At 37.6% G+C, this 17,979-nt stretch overlaps 1 long non-coding RNA gene across 1 annotated transcript; it reads left to right on the plus strand.

Moving 5' to 3' along the window:
• The first annotated feature begins 13,014 nt into the window (after positions 1–13,014).
• Positions 13,015–17,525, plus strand: LOC131496189 (uncharacterized). Its single transcript, XR_009254373.1, has 3 exons — positions 13,015–13,105; positions 13,664–13,724; positions 17,436–17,525. It is a non-coding gene; the product is annotated as an uncharacterized LOC131496189 (long non-coding RNA).
• Positions 17,526–17,979: the final 454 nt, after the last annotated feature.

The raw sequence follows: 17,979 nt of genomic DNA on the forward strand, positions 1-17,979 counted from the left end.
TTTGACCCTATGATTAGGAACACAACAGAGATGTCCACTCTCACCAGTGTTATTGAACACAGTATTGAAAGTCTTAGCCTCAGCAATCAGACAACACAAAGTAATAAAAGGCATCCAAATCAGCAAGGAGGAAGTCAAACTTTCACTCTTTGCAAATGACATGATACTCTATATGGAAAACCCAAAAGATTCCGCCAAAAATCTGCAAGAACTGATCCATGAATTCAGCAAAGTCGCAGGATACAAAATCAATGCACAGAAATCAGTTGCATTTATATATACCAATAATGAAGCAACAGAAAGAGAAATCAAGGCATCGATCCTACTTACAATTGCACCAAACACCATAAAATACCAAGGAATAAACATGACTGAAGAGGTGAAAAATCCATGCACTGAAAACCATTGAAAGCTTATGAAAGAAATTGAAAAAGACACACAAAAATGAAACAATATTCCATGCTCATGATTGGAAGAACATTGTTAAAATGTTGATACTACCCAAAACAATCCACGTATTCAAAGCAATCCCTATCAATATAACACCAGCATTCTTCAGAGCTAGAACAAGCAATCCTAAAATTTGTATGGAACCAGAAAGACCTTGAATAGCCAAAGCAATCTTGAAAAAGAAAACCCAAGCTGGAGGCATCACGATCCCAGACTTCAAGCTGTATTACAAAACTGTAATCATCAAGACAGTATGGTACTAGCACAAAAACAGACACTCAGATCAATGGAACAGAATAGAGAACCCAGAAATGGACCCACAAACGTATGGCCAACTAATCTTTGACAAAGCAGGAAAGGATATCCAATGGAATAAAGACAGTCTCTTCAGGAAGTGAAAACTGGACAGCGACATGCAGAAAAATGAACCTGGGCCACTCTCTCACACCATACACAAAAATAAACTCAAAATGGATGAAAGACCTAAACATAAGACTGGAAGCCATCAAAATCCTTGAGGAGAAAGCAGGAAAAAACCTCTTGCACCTTGGCTACAGCAACTTATTACTCAACACATGTCCAGAGGCAAGGGAAACAAAAGCAAAAATGAACTATTGGGATCTCATCAAAATAAAAAGCTTCTGCACAGCGAAGGAAACAATCAGCAAAATTAAAAAGCAACAGATAGAATGGGAGAAGATATTTGCAAATGACATATCAGATAAAGAGTTAGTATCCAAAATCTATAAAGAATTTATCAAACTCTGGGGCGCCTGGGTGGCTCAGTCGGTTGAGCGTCCGACTTCAGCTCAGGTCACGATCTCGCGGTCTGTGAGTTCGAGCCCCGCGTCAGGCTCTGGGCTAATGGCTCAGAGCCTGGAGCCTGCTTCCAATTCTGTGTCTCCCTCTCTGTCTGACCCTCCCCCATTCATGCTCTGTCTCTCTTTGTCTCAAAAATAAATAAACTTAAAAAAAAAAAAAAAAGAATTTATCAAACTCAACATCCAAAAAACAATCCAGTGAAGAAATGGGAAAAAGACATGAATAGACACCTCTCCAAAGAAGACATTCGGATGGCCAACTGACACATGAAAAAATGCTCAACATCACTGATTATCAGGGAAATACAAATCAAACCACAATGAGATACCACCTCACATCTGTCAGAATGGCTAAAATTAACAATTTAGGCAGCAACAGATGTTGATGAGGATGTGGAGAAAGAGGATCTCTTTTGCACTGTTGGTGGGAATGCAAGCTGGTGCAGCCACTCTGGAAAACAGTATGGAGGTTCCTCAAAAAATTAAAAATAGAACTACCCTATGACCCAGCAATTGTATTACTAGGTATTTATCCAATGGATACAGGTGTGCTATTTCAAAGGGGCACATGAACCCCAATATTTATAGCAGTACTATCAACAATAGCCAAAGTATGAAAAGAGCCCAAATGTCCATCAACAGATGAATAGACAAAGAAGATGTGGTATATATATGCAATGGAGTATTACTCGGCAATCAAAAAGTATTATTGCCATTTGTAACTATGTGGATGGAACTGGAGGGTATTATGCAAAGGAAAATTAGTCAGAGAAGACAAATATCATATGACTTCACTCAGATGAGGACTTTAAGATACAAAACAGATGACCATAAGGGAAGGGAAGCAAAAATGATATAAAAATAGGGAGGAGGATAAAACATAAAAGACTCTTAAATACAGAGAACAAACAGAGGGTTTCTGAAGGGGTTGTGGGAGAGGAGATGGTCTAAATGGCTAAGGGGCATTAAGGAATCTACTCCTGAAATCACTGTTGCACCATATGCTAACTAGCTTGGATGTAAATTAAACAATAAATAAATTAAAAATTCAATTCAGTTCAATTCAATAAAAACATTATAGACTAATGTTCCTCATGAACATATGTGCAAAATAGTCATCTAAATATTACCAAATCAAAACCAGCAATATATAAAAAGGACAATAAAATAGCAAAGCTTCTTCAACATTTGAAAATTAATCCAAATAATTCCTATTAGTAAAGAAGAAAAGGTATGTGATCATCTCAATTAATACAGAAAAATCATTTGACAAAATTAATTATCCATTCATTATAAAAACTCTCAGCAAAACAGGAATAGAAGAGAATTTCCTAAACTTGATAAAGGGAATCTATAAAAATCTACAACTAATGGCAAAAGACTGAATGCTCCCCATCCCCACAAGATAGGGAACAAGGCAAGAGTGTCCTTTCTCACAACTCCTATTGAAGCTAATACTAGAAGTTCTAGCCAGTGTAAAAAGGAAAGAAAAAGAAAGAAAAAAGTATTCAGATAGTAAAGGAAGAAATAAAACTGTTTCTATTAGCAGACAATATGACTACTGATCAAGAAAATTCCAAATAATCTACAAGACCTTCTAAAACCAATAAGTTTATCTAAGTCACAAAATGCAAGATCAATATACAAAAATAAATTGTGTTCCTTATATAATAGCAATTAATAATTATAACGCAAATTCGTTTTTTAAATTGCCATATACAATAGCACCAACAGGCAAAAAAGAAAGAAAAGAAATACTAAGACACAAATCTAAGACAAAATATATATAGAATCTGTAAGCTGAATACTAAAAAATACTAATAAAATAAACCAAAGAAGACCTGAAAAATGGAGAGATGTATGTTCATGGACTGAAAGAATCAATATAATATTGTAATAAAGTACTATATAATATTATACAATATTATAATTGTATTGTCAGTGTACTACATGATATGGCAAGTGTAATATAATTTTATGACAATTATATAATACTGTAACATAGAATATTGTATCACAATTTGGAACAATATTGTAAAGACTCAAAAGTGACTTATAGATTCATTATATTCTCAGTTAAAATCCAAGCAAGCTGGATTTGTTTGTTTGTCTGTTTGTTGGGGGGAAGTGACAGGCACAGACTGTAACACTGATTTTTAAATGTGTTACGTAAAGCCAAAGGAACCAGAAGAGTTCAAAACAATTTTTAGAAAGGGCCAAGTTGAGGACTCACCCTACCCAATTTCAAGACTTAGTATAAAGTGACAGTGACACGACAGGGATGCCCACTGTCACCGCTGTTGTTTAACATAGTGTTGGAAGTTCTAGCTTCAGCAATCAGACAACAAAAGGAAATCAAAGGCATCAAAATTGGCAAAGATGAAGTCAAGCTTTCGCTTTTTGCAGATGATGTGATATTATACATGGAAAATCTGATAGACTCCACCAAAAGTCTGCTAGAACTGATACATGAATTCAGCAAAGTTGCAGGATACAAAATCAATGTACAGAAATCAGTTGCATTCTTATACACTAACAATGAAGCAACAGAAAGACAAATAAAGAAACTGATCCCATTCACAATTGCACCAAGAAGCATAAAATACCTAGGAATAAATCTAACCAAAGATGTAAAAGATCTGTATGCTGAAAACTATAGAAAGCTTATGAAGGTAATTGAAGAAGATATAAAGAAATGGAAAGACATTCCCTGCTCATGGATTGGAAGAATAAATATTGTCAAAATGTCAATACTACCCAAAGCTATCTACACATTCAATGCAATCCCAATCAAAATTGCACCAGCATTATTCTCGAAACTAGAACAAGCAATTCTAAAATTCATATGGAACCACAAAAGGCCCCGAATAGCCAAAGTAATTTTGAAGAAGAAGACCAAAGCAGGAGGCATCACAATCCCAGACTTTAGGCTCTACTACAAAGCTGTCATCATCAAGAGAGCATGGTATTGGCACAAAAACAGACACATAGACCGATGGAATAGGATAGAAACCCCAGAACTAGACCCACAAACGTATGGCCAACTAATCTTTGACAAAGCAGGAAAGAACATCCAATGGAAAAAAGACAGTCTCTTTAACAAATGGTGCTGGGAGAACTGGACAGCAACATGCAGAAGGTTGAAACTAGACCACTTTCTCACACCATTCACAAAAATAAACTCAAAATGGATAAAGGACCTGAATGTGAGACAGGAAACCATCAAAACCCTAGAGGAGAAAGCAGGAAAAGACCTCTCTGACCTCAGCCATAGCAATCTCTTACTCGACACATCCCCAAAGGCAAGGGAATTAAAAGCAAAAATGAATTACTGGGACCTCATGAAGATAAAAAGCTTCTGCACAGCAAAGGAAACAACCAACAAAACTAAAAGGCAACCAACGGAATGGGAAAAGATATTTGCAAATGACATATCGGACAAAGGGCTAGTATCCAAAATCTATAAAGAGCTCACCAAACTCCACACCCGAAAAACAAATAACCCAGTGAAGAAATGGGCAGAAAACATGAATAGACACTTCTCTAAAGAAGACATCCGGATGGCCAACATGCACATGAAAAGATGCTCAACGTCGCTCCTCATCAGGGAAATACAAATCAAAACCACACTCAGATCCACTTCACACCAAAGTGGCTGAAATGAACAAATGAGGAAACTACAGATGCTGGCGAGGATGTGGAGAAACGGGAACCCTCTTGCACTGTTGGCGGGAATGCAAACTGGTGCAGCCACTCTGGAAAACAGTGTGGAGGTTCCTCAAAAAATTAAAAATAGACCTACCCTATGACCCAGCAATAGCACTGCTAGGAATTTACCCAAGGGACACAGGAGTACTGATGCATAGGGGCACTTGTACCCCAATGTTTATAGCAGCACTCTCAACAATAGCCAAATTATGGAAAGAGCCTAAATGTCCATCAACTGATGAATGGATAAAGAAATTGTGGTTTATATACACAATGGAGTACTACGTGGCAATGAGAAAGAATGAAATACGGCCCTTTGTAGCAACGTGGATGGAACTGGAGAGTGTGATGCTAAGTGAAATAAGCCATTCAGAGAAAGACTGATACCATGTGTTTTCACTCTTATGTGGATCCTGAGAAACGTAACAGAAACCCATGGGGGAGGGGAAGGGAAAAAAAAAAAAAAGAGGTTAGAGTGGGAGAGAGCCAAAGCATAAGAGACTGTTAAAAACTGAGAACAAACTGAGGGTTGATGGGGGGTGGGAGGGAGGGGAGGGTGGGTGATGGGTATTGAGGAGGGCACCTTTTGGGATGAGCACTGGGTGTTGTATGGAAACCAATTTGACAATAAATTTCATATATTGAAAAAAAAATTTAAAAATTAAAAAAATAAATAAATAAAGTGACAGTGACAAAGACCATGTGCTACCATTCAACAGAGAGACACAGTGATGGATAGAAATCCAGAAACAGTCCCATACAGATGGGATTTCAACTGAGTTTTTAAAGAAAAGTACAAAGGCAACTCTTCAGTGCTGAAAAAACTGGGCATTCTTATAAAAAAGAAATAAATCTTGATCTATACCTATATGCAGATGTTTATAGCAACTTCATTCACAACTATCAAAAGTGGATTTCTTCAATTGGTGAATGTATTATAGATAGATAGATAGATAGATAGATAGATATGATAGAGAGAGGAATTGATGAGTACTTCTCAAAAGTGTCAAGGTCATGAAACACAAAGACGGATAAGATGCTATAGATTATAGGAGATAAGGAGGCAAAACAACTAAATGCATTATAAGATGCTAAATTGGATCCTGGAACAAAAGTGGAAAATTGAAATAAAATCTATACTTTAGTTAATAGTATTGTACTAAGGGTAATTTCCTAGTTTTGGTAATTTTACTACACTTACATAAGATGCTAATATTAGAGGAATCTGGATGAAAGATATGTATAAACTCTATACTATTTGTTCAGCCTTTCTGTAAGATGAAAATTATTTTAAAATAAAAAGTAAGTAAATAAATAAATAAATAAATAAATAAATAAACAAACAAACAAACAAACCCACTTAGAATCTGCACTCAGGTTTACTTTAATATTCACTAGATATCAGTACCAGCACAGTTGGCACAGTGATACATACATCTATTCTGAGGAAAGTTTGTTTGATTTGGTAATCAAGTTTTTCTGTATTTTTTCCTGAAAAATAAGGGAAATATTTCCATCTCAAATGAATTGGTATACTGGCCAAATTCAGAGAAAATGATACATATTCTCCCCTCAGGAACATCCAGCACCTATGAAGGGTAGACAAAACCTTGGGAAATCTTTCAAGGGTTTCCTAAAATCAGACTTTTCTAACGGCATAAATGCTTTAGATAGGGCATTTTTGTGTTTCTTCTCAAGAAACGTTTTTATTACATTAGGGAACTGAGGGCAAGCTTCTTTTTGGAGAAGTCACACTGTACTTTTACAATATGGCTTACAATAACATCATTGTTGAGATTTACAATCTTAATAGATGCATGGAAGTCTCAATACATTTGATAAAGGTCCTTATGAGACAATATAATGAAGGTATTAACATATTACAATCAGTGTCTATCTTGTACTTATGGGCATACATGAGTACTATTGCAAATACTTTGGTATCCTGGGTATCTTTAGTTAAATCCTTAGAATATTATATAATTCCCGGGATTCAATTTCCTGTGAATGTTCAAGATCACCTAATAGCAATGATGTGCTGACTGCTATGACAAACAGTTAATAAAAATTATGCTAATGACTTTGTGGTACACAATCTCTCTAGGTGGTCTTTATTCTTGTAGCATCTTTAACTCACTTTCTTAAACATTTAAATCATTTTCTACTGTAATTCAACAAAATCTGCTCAAGAATTGGCATCTCTGAGCTGAGCTGCAGATATTCTGAAGCATGCTCTTCTGATATTGGGTTGTCCATTACACCATGTTTTGTAATGTATGAAATGACCAGTATTTCTAATAAGTTACTCCTTCAATTACTCTCCCAAGTATTGATGAGGGTCACTAACCAAAACTTTCTCTGGGGGTGCCTGGGTGGCTCAGTCGGTTAAGCATCCAACTTCAGCTCAGGTCATGATCTCGCAGTTTACAAGTTCAAGCCCCCTGTCAAGCCCTGTGCTGACAGCTCAGAGACCTGGAGCCTGCTTTAGATTCTGTGTGTCCCTCTCTCTCTGCCCCTTCCCTGCTTGTGCACCTTCTCTCTCTCTCTCTCTCTCTCTCTCTCTCTCTCTCTCTCTCTCTCTCAATCTCAAAATAAAATAAAACATTAAAAACAAAAAGACAACTTTCTCTGGCTCTTCAAAATGTTACACAGGTTCTCCCCCTGCCCCCTCCCTACCTCCCACCACCAGAGAGTAGAGCATTCCTACAAAAGCATTTTTTTGGAAGCTGAAAAAGTCTAGGGGGTGTAATAGTGTAGTTTATGGGCAAGGAGTTTGGTGGGTCTACTCTCACTGCTTAGGGTGGGTGCTGCCCCTATAAAGTCTCCCTGAACAACAAATGCTGAACATTATTTTCCACTTTTCACCCTTTTTTATAGAAGTAAAAATCCTCTCTGGATTCCCTTCAGTTACCAAAAAACAGATACTAGTGTAGGTCTTTTGAAAAAGTGGAGGATAACTGTATTTGGTTGAGTGAAAAAAGATCATCAAAAAATATCAATTTCAAGGTCACATAATAATAATTGGGCAAAGCAGCATTTTTTAAAATCTCCAAAATTAGAACTGCCTATCTCTTATAGGCAGCATTCCCATAAGGTTCTTTTTTTTTAATGATTATTTATTTTTGAGAGAGAGACAGAGTGTGAGCAGGGGAGGGCAGAGAAAGAGGGAGACATGGAACCCGAAGCAGGCTCCAGTCTCTGAGCTGTCAGCACAGAGCCCAACGTGGGGCTCGAACTCACAGACCGCGAAATCATAACCTGAGCTGAAGTCGGATGCTCAACTGACTGAGCCACCCAGGCGCCCCTCCCATAAGGTTCCTAATAACGATTATGAGATAGGCACAGGGAGAGGTGATGTTGGAGATATTCATCATTTCAATTACATCACAAATGTTTTAAAATCTCAGCTTTAGCAGTTCCCATCAGTAAGCACCATGAAGTACCTCTTTTCAGTGGCTCCTACTTTATCTCCTTTGGAAAGAAAGGACAACTGCATGTGAATCTAGAAAGCAGGGTAGCCCACCCTTCAATGGCTCAGCTGGCAGAGCAGCTGACTATAAACTGGGTGTGTGCAGAAAGCAGGACAGACCTGAATCAGCTACACACATACCAAATATTTTAGGCAGAGAGTACCAAAAGTTTCAGAGTGGAGACTTTATTCAATTGTTGGTTTAAAATGCAATGAAAAATGTGAGCTTTCTTTTGATCTGTCCCCCATCCTTAATACCAGAATACATACTGTGATAGAAAAAGGTTGATTCTGAAGAACAAACAAAATAACTACACTTTTTTGGGCAAAAAATATATCAAGGATAATCACCTCTTAAAAACTTCAAGTCTACGCTGGCAGCAACTCAGAACAATATACTAACAGGGTCTTTGCTCTCAGCTTATAGAACAATAATTCTATGACAATAAGAGTGTTAGCGAAAGCAGTAATTGTCGACTGTTTGTTATGCCAGGTTGTATCCTGCGCAGTCAGGTCTCCTGGTATATTTACTTAAATTCAAACCCAGAAGTTAACCCAGCAAGGAGAATACATTGTCTTTATAGAGGTAGATTAGGACTGGCATTTACTACACATGTTCAGAAAATAAACTCTAATCATATAATACTGAGCAAAACTTTACTATAAATTCAACTCAAATTGTATTCAATGCAAGAGTCAATTCTGTTTCATTTTCCACATCTTTGTTCTTCACCTAAGTGACAGCCTCTGTTCCCTGGGCTGTTGTTACATCCTCAGTCACCTCATGTCTCAAAATGGCTAACCCTGTACCTCTCAGTTTCAGTGAGCATCTTGAATTTTTCGAATGATCTGTCTTCAACAAATGTGTAACATGTGTTAAGAAGAACTTTTCCTTCCAATTTTTAAATCCACACTTATTTGAAGGAGAAATTTACTTTATATATGTGTCTAACTGCTGACTTATTTTTTTATTTTTTTTAATGTTTACCTATTTTTGATAGAGAGAGAGAGAGAGAGAGAGGCAGAGCACGAACAGTGGAGGGGCAGAGGCAGAGGGAGACACAGAATCCAAAGCAGGTTTCAGGCTCTGAGCTGTCAGCACAGAACCCAAGGCGAGACTTGAACTCATGAACCGCGAGATCATGACCTGAGCCGAAGTCAGATGCTTAACCAACTGAGCCACCCAGGTGCCCCTAACTGCTCACAAATCACCAAGGGAAAAACTGGTGATGGTTATTTGATCATCTTTCTAACCCACTGACACATTTTCAGAAAACTTTTAAAGATATTTTAATATAAGAAAATTCTTTCTTTTTTTCTGATGGTAGCTAATGCAGAACTTCAAATCTCAGCTCATATGTGTATGTATCTGCCCTGTGATTGAAACAACTTCTTAACTTAGAGACAAGCATTTACTTAGCCCACAAGGCAATTTCTTTCCTCCATATTTTGTCATCAAATTCTAAAGTGTTTTGCGGAAATACCTACTATATCAAGAGCAGACTGATTCAGAAATATGCAGACCTATAATACTCCTTCAGTATGCATTTTAAATGTAGAAACATCTGACCTCTGAACCACTACCAGTTCCAGTCAGAACTCTGAGATAAACAATACTAATCCCTGGTATTTAAAAAATAATGTTGGGTAAACTTAGTACTTAGGAAATGCAAGTGAATTAATGGAATTAACTCAAATATATAACTTGAGTTGAAGCATACTGATGGAGGCACCTTAACTAGATGTCACACATAATATCTAGGTGCCCCATTTCTGAGCCTTCTTAAATGACCTGCTATTTTTACCAGAGCTGGGATTTTCTACCTTTAATATAATAGCAAAATAACAATTCAGCATGTTCCCAGAGTAAAAACAAGGATTGTGCTGATATTATATTTACAACTACATCTTCCCCCGTGTTATTCTTTTATCTCTTCCTCTGCTCGGGGTCTTTTATCAGTCAGTCAGCTAAGGTCAGACTCACCTCAATGGCTCAGCACACCAGTCTTGTTCCCATTACATTTGGAAGCAGAAAATCTGAATCTTTACAATGCTGACCTTATTGTTTTACAAGCTATTGATTATGGCTATCAAGTTCCAACAGTTCACTAGGGTCAGTCTCCGGAAAAGAACAGGTAGAAAGAGAAGCCACATTCCTCTTCTTCCAACTGCACTGACTTCTCCATTAGTTAGATTTTGGTGTAATTAGAATGAATCACTGCAAGACGCGGCTGCTGTCTATTCTATACCGCCACTCTTGATTCACCTAGATTTTTGGCCATACATCAGAGTACACATCTGGTAGGTAATGAGGAATGTACAGAGTGGAAAGGGGAGGTCAGCGAGAAGTGAATGGGTCCTCTATAGGAATGAATATAGAGTTACTGACACGCAAATAAATGGCATGTATCACAATCCACAACACTTAGGAAGTGTAAATCTCATATTTGACATACCCTTTGGCAAGAGATAGACTGTATGAATCTTTTTCACATCACTAGAGCAGTTTTATACAAGGATACCCTGTCCTGACATAACTCTCAACCTCAAAATGCTTTCCTTATCTATCAGGAATATATTTTTTCACTGTAAGTTTTTCAATGTGTTATACCTTTAATACAATAATCATTAAACCACAGCATTTTTGTTTCATATGTAATTTTCTCCCTGGACTGCTTTTGTTCTAATCTTATGATTTTTTAAAATAATATTATTATTTACTTGAATGCTTACAACATTCTAGACATGGTGTTAGGTGATTTACATAATTATCTCATTTAACCTTAAGAATCCTATGAGGATTCTAACACAAGCCTAACAATTCACCTAGGTAGGCACTATTGTTATCCCTACTTTATAGATAAGAAAAACAAAAGAGAGGAAAATACAGTTGCTTGGTCAAGGACAGCCAAAGATCAAGGGGTGAGTGTGAGATACAAAGTAAAGTCAAAAGTGCCACAAGACATAGAGATGACGGGCTAGATTTCATAGAACAGATGGGAAAAATCAGTGAAAACTTCATGGCAGAGACAACATTCGATCTAAACTGTGAATTCTTAGAGGAGGTAAGAGGGTGAGCTAAGAGACAGAAAAACACAGAGCAAATACGGAGAATGGCAAATACCGCAGAGGAAACTGTAACTGACAGCAGTAATAAATAAAGATGCTATGCATATTTTGATTCTCATGGCATTCTTAAATTAATATTATTAAATGATATAATGGCAAATAGGCTACGGAATTTAACCTGCAATTCACCTGTGAAAACCGAGGCAAACATGCCATTCAAAACTGTTGCACACACTTTCCACATTAGACCTAGATTCTCGTGTATACTATAATGACATGGCACCCAGTGTCTTCCAGTCATTGTCTCTGTCACTGGTATGATCTCAGGACAGATTTTCTCACCTCAGTGTTTGTCAAGCACTGGATCAGTCCAGGGTCCAATGAAGCAAACAGCACAGTCATAATGGGTTGATTTGAGGAGGGTTTGTTTTCATAGAGACTATACAAACTTGTGGATGGAGTACAGAGGGAGCCCAAGGAATGATGCAGGAATCTGGGACCAGTAGTGATGGAGTCTTTCCTCCCCTCAGCTTACAGGCTTGAGGAGAGGGAGAGGAGAGACCCAAAATGTGAGAGAATCAGTAGAGAAGGTGGCCTTGAAGTCAGCAATGACCTTCAGTGGAAGAAAACAGCCAGTGTGAGAAAACCTTGAAGGGAGCCATGAGAATAAATGTCTTAATTTCCTTTAAATCTTAGGGTGGGTGGGTGGGATTTCCCACTGGCCTAAGCCAACCAGAAGACAGAGGGCATGGGCACCACAGAAGTAGTCTGTATAAGTCACAGGGCAAAGAAGGGTTATGGAGGCACCCGGAGGGGCAAAAGAAAAATACTGAGTACCTGTACATAAAAATGTGCTCTGCACATATATAAGGACTGCAAATTTTTCAGGAATAGTGGTTTGAATAACTATTGAAGTTTGAGGAGATGCTCCTGGTTTATACTGAATCTTTTAGATCATTATAGAAGATCTCCTGAACTTAGTGACTACCTTAACAATGGATTTCTTATGCTTTCATAGTAAATATACACTTCAGGCACTAAGATATTCAAGTAATTATGTTGTAACTCTTTTTTTAAATTTTTATTTATTTTTGAGAGAAAGAGAGAGAGAGAGAGAGAGAGAGAGAGAGAGAATGAGTGGGGGAGGGGCAGAGAGAGAGGGAGATACAGGCTCTGAGCTGTGAGATTCCAGGCTCTGAGCTGTCAGCACAGCCCCCCGAAGTGGAGCTCAAACTCACAAACCATGAGATCGTGACCTGAGCTGAAATCAGACGCTCAACCAACTGAGCCACCCAGGTACCCCTTATGTTATAACTCTTGATTCAGACAAAAGAAACTCCAAGAAACACCATGTGATATTTATTTTAATGGCTGAGGCTTTTTGAAATAGGTATAGAGTTTTTCATGAAAACTTCCATTTAGGTCGGTGGTTTGTAAATGTAGCTACACAGTGAAATTACCTGGAGAGATCTGAAAAGACTAATGCCTGGTATCCACCCCAGAGACCCTGTTCTGTCTGGCCTGGGCTCCAGCCTGGGCAACAGAAGTTCTAAGATATTCTCCTGCAGAGTCTAATTTGCAATCAAGGGTAAGCACCTCTGATTTCTTCTATGATCTTACTGTTCCTGTCAACTCAATATGACATTTAGTCCTCTTCAAAATCAACCGTAAGTCAATAAACTACATGCTCAACTGAATCACTGAATAAACTGAAATTAGTACATGAACCCTGCCACCTTCCTTTTAGTTTTCACTCCATGCCAACCTCACCTGAATCAAGTAATTATGTTCTACATGGAGAACCTACATTTTATCCTGAAGTTGCCAAGGAGACAGGTCATTAAGGCATTAATATGTTTATACTATGGTCATGATAGTTTGGCCATAAGGAGGAACTACAAAAGCAAAAATGTTAAAGGAGGCTGCCAGACATAAAGAAAAGAGCATGGGCTTTGGTATCTGAAAACCCTAGGTACTAATTCTGATGCTATCTCTTACTACCTTACTAATCAAAGTGTGGCCCATGGACCAGCAAGCACCATTAGCATCACCTAGGATCTTATTAGAAGTGCAAATTCTGAATTCAAAGGAACATATGTATCCCTGTGTTTATAGCATCATTATTTACAACCATTATTTATAACAGCATTATTTGGAAGCAGCCCAAGTGTCCATCCATAGATGAATGGATAAAGAAGATGTGACATGTATGTATATATTTATATACATGTATATATATTTATTTTTATTTTTAAATATATACAATGGAATATTATTCAGCCATAAAAAATAATGAAATCTTGCCATTTGCAACAACATGGATGGAGTTAGAGACTATAATGCTAAGTGAAATAAGTCAGAGAAAGATAAATACCATATGACTTCACTCATATGTGAAATTTAAGATACAAAACAAACAAGCAAAGGAAAAAGAGACAGATAAAGAGGGCACCACACCAAGAAACAAACTCTTAACTATAGAGAACAAACTGATGGTTACCACAGGGTAGGTGGGGGCGGGGGGGGGGGGGGGGACGGGTTAAACAGGTGATGGTGATTAAGGAGTACACATGTCATGATGAGCACTGAGTGATGTACGGAATTGCTGAATCATTATGTTGTACACCCAAACTAATATAAAACTGTATGCTAACTATACCAGAATTAAAATGAAAACTTAATTTAAAAAAAATAAAATGCAAATTCTGAGACCCCACCCCAGACCTATTGCATCGGAATCTACATTTTAATAACACCTCTAGGTGATCTGAATGCACATGAGAGTCTGAGAAACACTGATGTACTAGTGGTCCTAGGTAGAATCGACGCTGTCAAGATTTTTTCAGTTCTTAGCAATGATTGCTCCTCACAGCCTAAAATGGCTGTTGGAGCACCATCCATCATATCTATGTTCCTGCCATCAGAAAGAAGAAGAGGGGGCAGGAGTGTAGGGTAAAGATACACACTCACTTTTAAGGACACTTTTCAGAAGTCACACATATTTGCCTACATCTTATTGGCCAGAACTTAATCTCATGGTAACACCTAGCTGCAAGGAATACTTAAAAGTAGTCTTCATTCCAGGCATTCTTTTTTTGATGTTTATTTGTTTTTTAGAGAGAGAGAAACAGACAGACAGAGCATTAGTAGTGGAGGAGCAAAGAGAGAGGGAGACTCAGAATCCAAAGCAGGATCCAGGCTCTGAGCTATCAGCAGTAGGGCTCAAACTCACGAACCGCAAGATCATGACCTGAGCCAAAGTTGGATGCTTAACCGACTGAGCCACCCAGATGCCCCTCAGGTATTCTTATAATAGCTAATAGTCAGGAAGGTTTATTACTGACGAAGTAGTAAACAGTGAATACTGAGAAACAGCCAGCACTTTGTATAACATGGAGCCTTGGGCATATTACTTAACCTCCCTAAATCTCATATTCTTCTATGCAAAATATAAAAAATAATACCCACATAAATTATTTTGAAGGTAAGATGAATGTAAAATGTCTCACACATAGTAGAGACTCAATAAGTAATAGCTCTTACGCTAGGAGTGGTTCAGGAGCTCAATCTTTATATAATATACACTGCTGGTTAAAAAGTAACAAGTAAATGTTAAATGTTATTGCAAATATTAAAAATTATTTCAAAATATTATCCTTTAAAAAAAAACAGCTACACGGGTGCCTGGTGGTACAGCTGGTTAAGTGCCTGACTCTTAATTTCAGCTCAGGTCATGATCTCACGGTTGTGGGTTGTAAGACCAGGCTCCATGCTGGGCATAGAGGCTGCTTAATATTCTCTCTCTCCCTCTCCCTCTATCCCTCTCCCATTCGCATGTGCATGCTCCCTCTCATAAATAAACAAACAAACAAATAATGAAAAACAGCTATAAGCAGATCCTGTGGAAGGTTTTATTGATTCCAGTGGCATTTTCCCTTCACTGCAAAATGGCAGTCTTATCCAGCATACTTTATCACTCCTGAATGGAGTTCTACATATGAGAAAAAGCAGTATCGCATAGGAGTTAGGAGCTGGACCCTGAAGCCAGACAGTGTGAGTTTGAATTTGACTCCATTATGTTATAGCTAGGCAATTTTTGCCATTGCTTTTCAACTTCTGTAAAGCTAAAATAATAATACCCACCTCACAGGTTATTATGAGGATTCCTTGAGTTAATATGAGTAAAAACACTTAGAAAAGTGCCTAGCCCATAATAAGAGTTATATGAGTGTTAGCTATTATCATCAGCCATGCAACGTTGGGTGAATTATGTGCTAAGAAAAGTCTCTTTCACCAACAGGACTTTTCTCTTAATAATGAATCAGTTTACCAACCAGGATTTAGTTAACATGCAAAGGTCACTCACATAGCTAATTCTTGGCTTTAGAAAGTGTATGAAAAAAAATCAATGAATACACAATTAAAAAGAAAAGGAATTAAAGTTTTCATATTTACATTGCCATCTCTCTTAGGAGCCTTCTTGATAAATACTAACTGATACTGTAATCAATAAAGGGAAAGATTTGAAGATCACGCCTCTCAAGAAACAGGCAGCAAATGGAGAGAAAGTTCATTTAAATCCTCTAGGATATAAAAGAATACTTAATTTCTGATTAAATATTTACTTGAATGAGGGTGATTCAAAAAATGCCTTGATTATAAAAAGTTGAAGGTTTTCCCTGTGACAGGGGACAAGTTCCTGCCCCATTTGCATGCATGTGGTTTATATTGTTCTAACCTAATGAGATATAGAATACCTCCTAAACATTGACACATTAGAGGCATGCTTCACTCAGCATGAAGGTTTGAGACATCAAGGATACCTTGAGCATCCTCAGATTCCAACAACTTGTCAGACAAATTAGCACCTTCTCAACCAAGGGTAAAATTGAGTTTCACATTTCTCCCTGGTGGAGGGGGGGAGTAGAGAATGAAGAAGAAAATCACTCTGGTTTAATACTTCCCTTGTGAAGACAAATACAGAGAGCCTTATCATCTCTGCACGGCTCTCCCTGACCTCCTGATTTTTAATTCATTGGTTTTAAATGATCCTTGACAGTCGAGATCCTTTTGTCAACTTTGATATGCTTACCACAGAAGACAGACACTCTGGCCTTTATTACCTATTTCTGTTTGTGTGCATTTAACATGCTAATCTAAAAAAATGAAATTCTGCTAATATGTGACGAAAAAATAGATAATACATCATAAATAAGATCACACTTTAAATGTCTTATATGGTCAATTTTTAAAAAACTTTTATAGGCATTTTAAAAATTCAGTTGAGTACAGTTTGTGGGCTGAGTTAACAACTTCAGGGAGTAAGAGGATCCCACTAACAGTTTTAAAATTTTTCTGTGGAAGCTTGAGATAAATGCCTTTGCAGTTCTGTAGAGAATGAATGTATCATGTTATCCTTTTTTTCCTACAAGTAACTTTTCATTTTGTAAAGTAGAATGAAATACATGAAAAACACTTTGAAAGGTATTTTGTCTATTATTGTCATTATAGTGAAGCCATATCCTTCTAGACAGTAATCTTATAGAACCCTTAAGCCTCAAAAAAACTTGAGAAAATTATTCAACACCCAAAAAAGAACCTCTTTGTGGCTAATCAAACCCCACACACCTAGCAATAGATGGCACGTTAAAAAACAATGATGTGATTCTGGAGGGCCTGGCCAGCGAGGGAGGGTGTTTCTTTGACACACAGATTGGTCCACTTGCTCTGGGGGAAGAAAGATGAGCTGTTACCCACAGCCATTCTCAGCAAAGCACTTTTTTCAGCAGAACTTAAAGCAGGTAGGAGAACGAACAAAATGCAGAAGAAGCAAGAATAAGATATGGAAAGAAAACAATCATAGAATTAGAGAACTGGAAGAAATCTGAGAAATCATCTCCTCTAATCTTATTTTTCAGGAAACAGGAATCTAGAAGCACTGAGTGACTTTCCCATTAGTCACATCACTACCCTGACTCCCAGAACAATGTTTTCGCATTTTCATCAATGTTTCAGGGATCTGCAGTGATAGTGGCCATGGCAGTAGCAGCAGCAAAGGCACTATATAATTATCAGTGGTGGGTGTTCTCAACTGCAGATGCTGTGGCAGAGAAGACAATCAGCAAGAGAGGACCAGAAGGTGTGACAGCTCTGTGGAGGAAGGAGCAGGGTGGAGGGTTACTTAGCACCCAGCAGCCTCGGGACCATCCAAGGGCCACTTTAAGAACATAGATCATTTAGAAGACCACTGCTTCATTGCCTAGGAAGCTGAATCAATCTCTGCAAATATTTTCACCATCTCCCTGCCCTCCCACTGAGTTCCTTCATTAATTCAACTTATAAATCCAGGTGTTATTCAGAAAATAAAATATGAGGAGAGAGATTACCTGAGAAATTTGATTCATCACACAGACACTGGAAATAACTACAATATTCTTTTTATTTGTAATTCAGATGAAACTA

Source organism: Neofelis nebulosa, chromosome 15 (genome assembly GCF_028018385.1).
Source record: "Neofelis nebulosa isolate mNeoNeb1 chromosome 15, mNeoNeb1.pri, whole genome shotgun sequence".
Taxonomy (NCBI): Eukaryota; Metazoa; Chordata; class Mammalia; order Carnivora; family Felidae; genus Neofelis; species Neofelis nebulosa.